Genomic DNA, 11,599 nt, shown 5'->3' on the forward strand with positions numbered 1-11,599 from the left:
AAAGGAGGCCGTGAAAAACACTCCAGAAAGGTTTTCTTTCAAAAAAAAATCATCATGAATTTTGGCGCAAAAAAAATGCGATTTTTCAAACATATTGTAAAAACGTGCCATATGATGAAATAATGTAAAGGAGGCCGTGGAAAAACACTCCAGAAAGGTTTTCTTTGAAAAAAAAATCATCATGAATTTTGGCGCAAAAAAAACGCCTTACTATACTATGTCGAAAAAAAATGCAATTTTTCAAACATGTTGTAAAAACGTGCCATATGATGAAATAATGTAAAGGAGGCCGTGAAAAACACTCCAGAAAGGTTTTCTTTGAAAAAAAAATCATCATGAATTTTGGCGCAAAAAAAATGCCTTACTATACTATGTCGAAAAAAAATTCGATTTTTCAAACATATTGTAAAAACGTGCCATATGATGAAATAATGTAAAGGAGGGTGTGAAAAACACTCCAGAAAGGTTTTCTTTGAAAAAAAATCATCATGAATTTTGGCGCAAAAAAAAACGCCTTACTATACTATGTCGAAAAAAAATGCGATTTTTCAAACATATTGTAAAAACATGCCATATGATGAAATAATGTAAAGGAGGGCGTGAAAAACACTCCAGAAAGGTTTTCTTTGAAAAAAAATCATCATGAATTTTTGCGCAAAAAAAAACGCCTTACTATACTATGTCGAAAAAAAATGAGATTTTTCAAACATGTTGTAAAAACATGCCATATGATGAAATAATGTAAAGGAGGGCCTGAAAGACACTCCAGAAAGGTTTTCTTTGAAAAAAACATTATCATGAATTTTGGCACAAAAAAAACGCCTTACTATACTATGTCGAAAAAAAATGCAATTTTTCAAACATGTTGTAAAAACGTGCCATATGATGAAATTATGTAAAGGAGGCCATGAAAAACACTCCAGAAAGGTTTTCTTTCAAAAAAAAATCATCATGAATTTTGGCGCAAAAAAAACGCCTTACTATACTATGTCGAAAAAAAATGAGATTTTTCAAACATGTTGTAAAAACGTGCCATATGATGAAATAATGTAAAGGAGGCCGTGAAAAACACTCCAGAAAGGTTTTCTTTGAAAAGAAAATCATCATGAATTTTGGCGCAAAAAAATGCCTTACTATACTATGTCGAAAAAAAATTCGATTTTTCAAACATGTTGTAAAAACGTGCCATATGAGGAAATAATGTAAAAGAGCGCATGAAAAACACTCCAGAAAGGTTTTCTTTGAAAAAAAAAGTCGTCATGAAGTTTGGCGCAAAAACAACGCCTTACTATACTATGTCGGAAAAAAATGCCATTTTTCAAACATGTTGTAAAAACGTGCCATATGATGAAATTATGTAAAGGAGGCCGTGAAAAACACTCCAGAAAGGTTTTCTTTGAAAAAAAAGTCATCATGAATTTTGGCGCAAAAAAAACGCCTTACTATACTATGTCGAAAAAAAGCGAGATTTTTCAAACATGTTGTAAAAACGTGCCATATGATGAAATAATGTAAAGGAGGCCGTGAAAAACACTCCAGAAAGGTTTTCTTTCAAAAAAAAATCATCATGAATTTTGGCGCAAAAAAAACGCCTTACTATACTATGTCGAAAAAAAATGAGATTTTTCAAACATTTTGTAAAAACGTGCCATATGATGAAATAATGTAAATGAGCGCATGAAAAACACTCCAGAAAGGTTTTCTTTGAAAAAAAAAGTCGTCATGAAGTTTGGCGCAAAAAAACGCCTTACTATACTATGTCGAAAAAATGCAATTTTTCAAACATGTAAAAACGTGCCATATGATGAAATAATGTAAAGGAGGGCGTGAAAAACACTCCAGAAAGGTTTTCTTTCAAAAAAAAATCATCATGAATTTTGGCGCAAAAAAAACGCCTTACTATACTATGTCGAAAAAAAATGCAATTTTTCAAACATGTAAAAACGTGCCATATGATGAAATTATGTAAAGGAGGCCATGAAAAACACTCCAGAAAGGTTTTCTTTGAAAAAAAAAATCATCATGAATTTTGGCGCAAAAAAAAGCCTTACTATACTATGTCGAAAAAAAATGAGATTTTTCAAACATGTTGTAAAAACGTGCCATATGATGAAATAATGTAAAGGAGGCCGTGAAAAACACTCCAGAAAGGTTTTCTTTGGAAAAAAAAAATCATCATGAATTTTGGCACAAAAAATGCCTTACTATACTATGTCGAAAAAAAATGGGATTTTTCTAACATGTTGTAAAAACGTGCCATATGAGGAAATAATGTAAATGAGCGCATGAAAAACACTCCAGAAAGGTTTTCTTTGAAAAAAAAAGTCTTCATGAAGTTTGGCACAAAAACAACGCCTTACTATACTATGTCGAAAAAAAATGCCATTTTTCAAACATGTTGTAAAAACGTGCCATATGATGAAATAATGTAAAGGAGGCCGTGAAAAACACTCCAGAAAGGTTTTCTTTGAAAAAAAATCATCATGAATTTTGGCGCAAAAAAAACGCCTTACTATACTATGTCGAAAAAAAATGCAATTTTTCAAACATGTTGTGAAAGTGTGCCATATGAGGAAATTATGTAAAGGAGGCCGTGAAAAACACTCCAGAAAGGTTTTCTTTGAAAAAAAAATCATCATGAATTTTGGCGCAAAAAACACCTTACTACACTATGTCGAAAAAAAATGCGATTTTTCAAGCATGTTGTAAAAACGTGCCATATGAAGAAATAATGTAAAGGAGGCCGTGAAAAACACTCCAGAAAGGTTTTCTTTCAAAAAAAAAAAAATCATCATGAATTTTGGCGCAAAAAAACGCCTTACTATACTATGTCAAAAAAAAATGAGATTTTTCAAACATGTTGTAAAAACATGCCATATGATGAAATAATGTAAAGGAGGGCGTGAAAGACACTCCAGAAAGGTTTTCTTTGAAGAAAACATTATCATGAATTTTGGCACAAAAAAACGCCTTACTATACTATGTCGAAAAAAAACGAGATTTTTCAAACATGTTGTAAAAACGTGCCATATGATGAAATAATGTAAATGAAGGTGGGAAAAACACTCCACAAAGGTTTTCTTTGAAAAAAAATCATCATGAATTTTGGCGCAAAAAAAACGCCTTACTATACTATGTCGAAAAAAAATGGGATTTTTCTAACATGTTGTAAAAACGTGCCATATGAGGAAATAATGTAAATGAGCGCATGAAAAACACTCCAGAAAGGTTTTCTTTGAAAAAAAAAGTCGTCATTAAGTTTGGTGCAAAAACAACGCCTTACTATACTATGTCGAAAAAAAATGCCATTTTTCAAACATGTAAAAACGTTCCATATGATGAAATAATGTAAAGGAGGGCGTGAAAAACACTCCAGAAAGGTTTTCTTTGAAAAAAAATCATCATGAATTTTGGCGCAAAAAAAACGCCTTACTATACTATGTCGAAAAAAAATGCAATTTTTCAAACATGTTGTAAAAACGTGCCATATGATGAAATTATGTAAAGGAGGCCGTGAAAAACACTCCAGAAAGGTTTTCTTTCAAAAAAAAAATCATCATGAATTTTGGCGCAAAAAAACGCCTTACTATACTATGTCGAAAAAAAATGCTATTTTTCAAACATGTTGTAAAAACGTGCCATATGAGGAAATAATGTAAAGGAGGGCATGAAAAACACTCCAGAAAGGTTTTCTTTGAAAAAAAAATCATTAATTTTGGCGCAAAAAAAACGCCATAGTATACTATGTCGAAAAATGTCATTTTTCAACATGTTAAAACGTGCCATATGATGAAATAATGTAAAGCAGGCTGTGACAAACACCCATATTTTGGACGACATACTAAACTATGACATTTTTTTTCCACATTTTGGACGACATACTAAACCATGACATTTTTTTTCACATTTTGGACGACATACTAAACTATGACTTTTTTTCCCATATTTTGGACGACACTAAACTATGACTTTTTTTCCCATATTTTGGACGACATACTAAACTGACTTTTGTTCCCATATTTTGGACGACATACTAAACTATGACGTTTTTGTGACATTTTGGACGACATACTGAACTATGACACTTTTCTTTCAATATTTTGGACAACATACTAAACTATGAGGTTTTTTTTCCATATTTTGGACGACATACTAAATTATGACGTTTTTTTCCATATTTTGGACGACATACTAAACTATGACATTTTTTTCCACATTTTGGACGACATACTGAACTATGACATTTTTTTCCACATTTTGGACGACATACTAAATTATGACGTTTTTTTCCATATTTTGGACGACATACTAAACTATGACATTTTTTTCCACATTTTGGACGACATACTGAACTATGACCTTTTTTTCCATATTTTGGACAACATACTAAACTATAACGTTTCAGTCAAATTTTAGCCATCTTCAGGAGAGGATATCCCCTCATCTGTCATCATTCATCTCTAAAATATTCTTTAAGAACATTTACATAAAAATCAGTGAAGTTTTAGTGGTATACATACGTGAAGAAAATTGTTGGTACCCCTCGCTTAATGAAAGAAAAACCCACAATGGTCACAGAAATAATTTTAATCTGACAAAAGTAATAATAAATAAAAATTCTATGAAAGTTAAGCAATGAAAATCAGACATTGCTTTTGAACTGTGATTCAACAGAATTATTAAAAAAAAAAAAAAACTTATGAAACAGACCTGGACAAAAATGATGGTACCCTTAATATTTTATTGCACAACCTTTTGAGGCAATCACTGCAATCAAACCATTTCTGTAACTATAAGAAAAGAAAAAAAAACACAAAAACTAATATTTTCAGTTGAACTAAAGACAGACTTTGTGATTTTTCTGCTCACATGTTGTGTTGTTGTAAACTTACTCTTTCAAATAAATAGTCGCCGAACCCCCTAGAAACCAGCGTTTGTCCTGTTTTTGTGTTGCTCCTCGGCGACCCTAGACAGCCGGGTCCTAATGTTTTTTGAGCAACACACCATGCTATGATGTTTTTACAATGATGGTTCTACTATGAAACCAGTTTGACATGTTCAGGCATTCTTTGTGTGAAAACTCAGAGATTTCAGGTATCAGAAGGTGGTTTTCAACTTTCTTTGTTAACTTTCTGCTTCAACTTTAAACTAAATTTCCTTCACTAACCCAGCCCTCTGGACTTCCAGTAAGCTGTGTTCCGATTGGCTGTCCAGGTGGCTGCTTGGTGTTATCAGGAACACCTGAGCAGCTCAGTGCCTTCCTGCTTTATGTGTCTGCAGCCAAACATTTCTTCTGTTTCTCTTCACCACTGAACCGGGTTTGGCTCCGTTGCTTTAGTTTGTTCTTTAGGTGTTGGCTTGCAGCTTCCAGCAGTAAAATCGTCTTTAATGTGTTTCTTGGTGTGTTTTAGGGCTTTGTACTGGATAGTTGTCTTGGTAAAGGTGGTTCTCTAGCCACAGTTAGCACATGGTGCTAATGTGTGCATTGATTAGTGGGTTTGGTGCAGCTGAGTTGTGCCTTCATCTTGGCTGTAGTGAGTCTTTAGAGGTTTTTGGTCAGACACATTCTGTATTCTTGTTTGTGAACCATCGTTGGTTGTCCAGAAGGTAAGAGTTCCTGTCCTGATTCTCTGTTCTCAGAGGTTCTCTGGTAGGCTGCAGGAGACTTTAGAGTTTGGGTTGTACTAGTTTGCTTTTTATACGGTTTCATTTGGACGACTATCTTGAGGCCCCTCCATGTGGTTTAGTGAGGTTTTCTGGAACAGTTCTACAAAGCAGCCTGCAGCAGAAGAGACTTTGAGAGTTTTTAGGAAGTTCTGGAGAGCAGACTTTAGAGCAGCAGAAACATTTGTCAGCAGTTTAAGCAGGAGAAGGTGATCTTCAGAGTAGAAATGAGATGGAAACCTTCTTGACCCGTGTGGTGAGGTCCTGTACCAAGAGTTTGCGCAGGTTGTGAAGAGTCTGTAGTTCTTTGGTCTGAAAGCACAAGAAGAGTCGACTCATTAAAGGAGAAAATAGGAGGTATTGCTGCTTCTTCTGTCGCTCTGCAGTTCCCAGTTTCCTTGGACTGAATATCAAGTTTATATTTTAAATGACTTACCATGTGAGCCCAAGAAGACTTCAATAAACTCCCTCCGTACCCTGGACACAACATATTTTATTACCATGTTAATCTTTTTTTTTTTTTTTTTTTTTTTTAATATATTTTTGAGTTTTAATCATAGTTTTAGCATAGTTTTTTGTCTTTGCTTGTTTAGTTTTGTCATCTGTGTGAAAGGTGCTAAATAAATAAAGTTGAATTGATAAACTGAATAATTGACTAACTCATGATTGTGACAGAAGTATTTTCATTGTGATTTCAGGGTGTGTTTCATTTTTAAGGTTGGGGTTAAAATCTTGACAGGAAAAAAAGATTAAAGAAATAAACTACATTAAAAAAAGCAATTAAATCAAAGGAAAAAACATTCAATACAATGAAGTGAACAGGAAGAGGGTTTTTTTTGTATTGATTATCTTTTACTTTGTTCCTGGTTGGAATGCCCATCAAGGTCAATGTGAAGTTCACTTTTAGTTCTTTTATTTATTTTTATTTTACTAACACCTATTTGCTTTTAACCCCCTCACATGTTGTGTTGTTGTAAACTTCAAAACTCTTTCAAATAAATACTCGTCTAACCCTCTGGAAACCAGCGTTTGGATTGTTTTTGTGTTGCTCCTCACCTACTTCAGACAGCCGGGACATAACAACGTTTTGTGGACCAAAGGCTTTTCTATGACGTTTTTAGAGCGACATGCTATACTATGACGTTTTAAGAGCGACATGCTATACTATGACGTTTTTAGAGTGACATGCTATACTATGACGTTTTTTGGGCGACATGCTATACTATGACGTTTTTAGAGTGACATGCTATACTATGACGTTTTTAGAGTGACATGCTATACTATGACGTTTTTTGGGCGACATGCTATACTATGACGTTTTTTGGGCGACATGCTATACTATGACGTTTTTAGAGTGACATGCTATACTATGACGTTTTTTGGGCGACATGCTATACTATGACGTTTTTAGAGTGACATGCTATACGATGACATTTTTTGAGCGACATGCTATACTATGACGTTTTTAGAGCGACATGCTATGCTATGACTTTTTTTTGGCAACATGCTATGCTATGATGTTTTTTGGGCAACATGCTATGCTGTGACATTTTCTGAACTACATCCTATACTATGGCGTTATACACAGAGTGCTTTGGTTACATGTTGATTTATAATCTAGATTTTTTTCTGTTTTGTTTTTTGATGGGATTACCACAGACTTGACCGTGAACACCGTTGACACCCACCTGAGGGAGACGCTGCCTAAGATCTCAAGGCTGCTTGGTCGTGGTCTTTCTGGTCCTGCTCCAGAATGCCTTCATCAGCTACGTCTTCTTTTGAAGAGGCTCTGAATTGCTGCAATCTCTGACCTTAAGGAGGAATTGCTACTTTCACTCTGTAACGAGACGGCGGTTATTTTAAAGACCCAGCTCCTGGCGGCTTTGAGTGAAAATTTTACATCCATCTAAACGGAACTACAGACAGTTAAATCTGAGCTGTCGGTCAGTATTTCAAACATCAAGTCCTACCCGGCTGCCCTAAAGCACGCTGTAGATGAAACAGAAACTTCACTCTCCACATCACCGACGACATCGTCACACTCCAAAGCAGAGGACCTGTCTGCTGAACTTTTAAAAGTGGACTATAAATGTGAAGAATGTGAGCAGCAGCCTGTGAGCAGCAGAACAGATGTGATCAGAAAGAAGTCATTTTCTTTTTTCTTTTCTTTCTGGTTGACTTGATGGTGTCAGATGCAGATGTTGGAGCTGATTCTGATCTTTCAGAATAAAAAGCTGCTTTTCCTTCACAGACTTTTCAGGAAATTATTCTCTCAGGTTTTCTCTGCTATTTATATTTTTATTATCTGTGATTATTTCATTATTTCATTGTTGTAAAATAAAGGTTGAGGCATAAAGACTCATTTAGTTATTTTATTCCTGAAATCATTGACGTAGCAGAACTAAACTCCCATTTTCCTTCTTGTACTTCTGATACTAGAACTAAACGTATCTTCAACATGGATCATCTGGTTTTAATGAATCAGCAGCAACATCACAACAACAAATGAGACAATTTTCTACAAATTCATGAAACTGATGTCATTTAAAACTATCAGTCTGTTTTAGTGTCAAATTAAAGCTGATTACTGACAACTACAACATTAATGTTACTGTTTTAATCACATTTACGTTTCCTGAACGTTACATTAACGTCAACCAGCCACAGTTTTATGAACTTAATGAACCACATTACAGGAACACAACACACTTCAGCTGTTGACAGGAAACAACACAAACATGGTTAGCTTGATGCTACATTTAGCTGCTAATCAGGACTGGTCAGCTAGCTCGGTTAGCATCGCTAATTCACATTAAAGCTAATATTCACTGGATGCTAACTCTGTTCTCTGGTCAACACACAAATAAACTCCACCAACTCCTGGGGTTCATTGCTCACATTATATCTGACTCTGAAGTTGAACATAAAGTTCATTAAAACCAGCACCGATCAGTAAATTATCATTTATTACCAACCAGCTGTCGGAGTCCTTCAGTGTCTGTTGGTCCAGTTGGCCGAAGGACTGAATTACTGAACTGAAAACTGATTAAAACAAGACAACGGACAGTAAAACTGTCTGTGGAAAATGTGCTGCTGCTCCACTGATAAATGCCAACAAACTAAAACAAACTTGGTGGAAGTGTTGCTTTTAGTCATTTTTTAATAAATAGCAAATATGAGGCTTTTATTTTTCTGGAAGTAAAAGAAATGTTGCTTATCTGTAGTTTCGCTAACTTAACTTAAGCTGCACTTTAACCATGTTCTAACTGATAGATCATTTTTTAAATATTAAAATAGCTTTGTATATTTGGTCGTTTCTTATGTTGCTGCTGTTTCATTGCAATTATATTTTAATAATATCACTTTAAATACAGATAATTGAAAAGAAAAAAACTGGCTCTGAAATACTCAATGGACTGATACGTCATCTAGTGTTAAACTGAATAAGAATTCTTAATAATATAAAATGTAACTGACTGAGCTGTATTAATTAAATCGAGATATTTCAAATTGAAAGAAACACAACATTGACTGAAAGATTTCAGTCAGTTAAACCTTAAATTAATTTACCTAAGAAAACCATCCTTTAATGTCTTACCTTAAAATGACCTACACTTAAAAAAAATATAGGCGCCAAGAAAAGTTTCAAACTAAAGATTAATCACTGATGAACATTTAATTGCTCAGCAGATATTCAGGACTACTGACAACACAGAACCTTAACCTTACTGTTTTAATCACATTTAGGTTTTCTAAACGTTACATTAATGTGAACCAGCATCTCCATGAAGTTTTATTAACTAAATGTACCACATTACAGTAACACAACACACTTCAGCTGTTTACATGAAACACAACACAAACATCTTTAGCTTAATGCTACGTTAGCCTAATGCTACGTTAGCTTTAATGAGGCTACGACTGAGCAGCTAGCTCGGTTAGCATCGCTAACATTAAAACTAATATTTACTGGATGCTAACTTTCTTCTCTGGTCAACCCACACTGAAACAAACTCCACCAACATCTGGAGTGCATGGCACACATTACATCTGACACTAAAGCTGCATATAAAGTGCATTAAAAGCATCGCCGATACGAAAATAAACATTAACTTACCGAACTATCAGAGTCCTTTCAGTGTCTGCTGGTCCTTTCAGTGTCTGCTTGTTTAAACCAGAAATCTGGTTTAAACAAGCCAACGGGCAGGAAAACTGTCTGTGGAAAAGGTTCTGCTGCTCCACCGATAAACAAACCAACAGTTATTATATCAGAATTAATCCAAACGAGGAGAGCAGAGTCTCTGCTGCCTCCTCCATAGGACCTGTCAATCATTCCAGACCGGACTGTCAATCAAGTAGCCCCGCCCCCTGGCTTCGCAAAACTTTAACGCTCTATAAAAAAAAAATCAGTATTGATTTATTGATCTCTCATTTTGACCATGAAAACTAACGAAAAATATTATATACAGTCTATGCACCGTACTCTGATGACGCCACACTGATGACCACTTCCGGTCTCAGAAAATGAAAAAACGAACCTTTGTAGTTTCGGTCTCTTACTGATTTTACTTTTTTAAAATTCTAAATATAAAATGAAAATCAAAGCATTTTTAAAATTTCGTATATCCCTTTTTAATCATGAAAAGGAAAAACGCCTTGTTTTTAAATTAAAATTTTTGTATTTTAAAACGAAAATCAAATAACCACTCGTTTTTTGTTTTTTACCCGTTTCAGAACGGAAAATCCAATTGCTAAATATACACGGACCATTATAGTAGTCCATGTCAGAGGTAAATAAACCATTACTGTGTCTTTCTAAGTGTTGCTTGAGCACAAGGTTTTGGCCATGTTTTTAAGATGCCAGAATGAATCTGTCAAAATCACGTTTCTTTTTAACCTTATTGACACGTCCATGTGGTGTTTTTCTTAAATGCCATTAAACACCACGGTTGAGCGTTTCCCCTTTGAAACTGTAGTGTATCGATGACAGCCACCAAATCGTGGATTGTTGGACGCAGCATGAGAGTCTGAACAGGCTCAGAGAAAAAAGAGATAACAGGTAGAAACACAGAGGAAAGACTGTGCCAGACTCCTGGCAGTCATTAAATTTTTTCTCTTGAGGGATTAGCTGAGATTTCAGGATGACTGAGAGGACACTAAGCTGATAGCTGTAAAGACGGACATGTGTAATTTACAGTGAAAACCAAAACAAACAGGAGGTTTCTTTCGGTGAGGATGTGTTCTGGACCGAGCTGGATGCTGTAGAGGTGACAAATGATCTACTCAGTCTCTTTTTGTTTCTGGCAAAACTGTGATATGACATTTATGTTCTGTAATTATATCCAGGAATATCTTGTCTTTAATAGAAGTTGTTATCAGGATGCTCTTGTACTGGATGAACATGTCAGAACAAGATTAAAGCTATATCCCATTTCCTTATTAAGTAGGAACTGTAGGCAGGTTGTGAGCATATTCTCCTTGGAAAAGAGATAAAATAAACTCAGAGCGGCCATGCATGCTAGAATAAAGACAGATTTTTGAGTGCTCTCATGATGCAATGAAAATGGAGAGATTGCTTTTTGCAGTGGAAATGAAATAAATTGTGGATAATGGTGAGATTGCTTTCTGAATACCACAAAAAACTAAAAAATAGCAACAATTTTAAATATTTGGGAAAAAATGCGCAAAAGAGGCGTTCCAAAGATACCATTCCATGTATGTGTAAAATCGTCATCATATGCTGGAGGTATACCACAGTCATGTTCAAAATTAAGCATATCCCATGGAAACAGTTCACTTTTTTGACATATTTGGACAAACAAAACCTTGATTGTATTGGAGATGGAGCCTACAGAACAAAACTTCAAGCCAGATTAGCTTTTTTGATCATTTATTTAACAATAATATCAATAGATGCACTATTCCTCTGTGGTTT

This window comes from Amphiprion ocellaris, chromosome 2, assembly GCF_022539595.1.
Source record: "Amphiprion ocellaris isolate individual 3 ecotype Okinawa chromosome 2, ASM2253959v1, whole genome shotgun sequence".
Taxonomy (NCBI): domain Eukaryota; kingdom Metazoa; phylum Chordata; class Actinopteri; family Pomacentridae; genus Amphiprion; species Amphiprion ocellaris.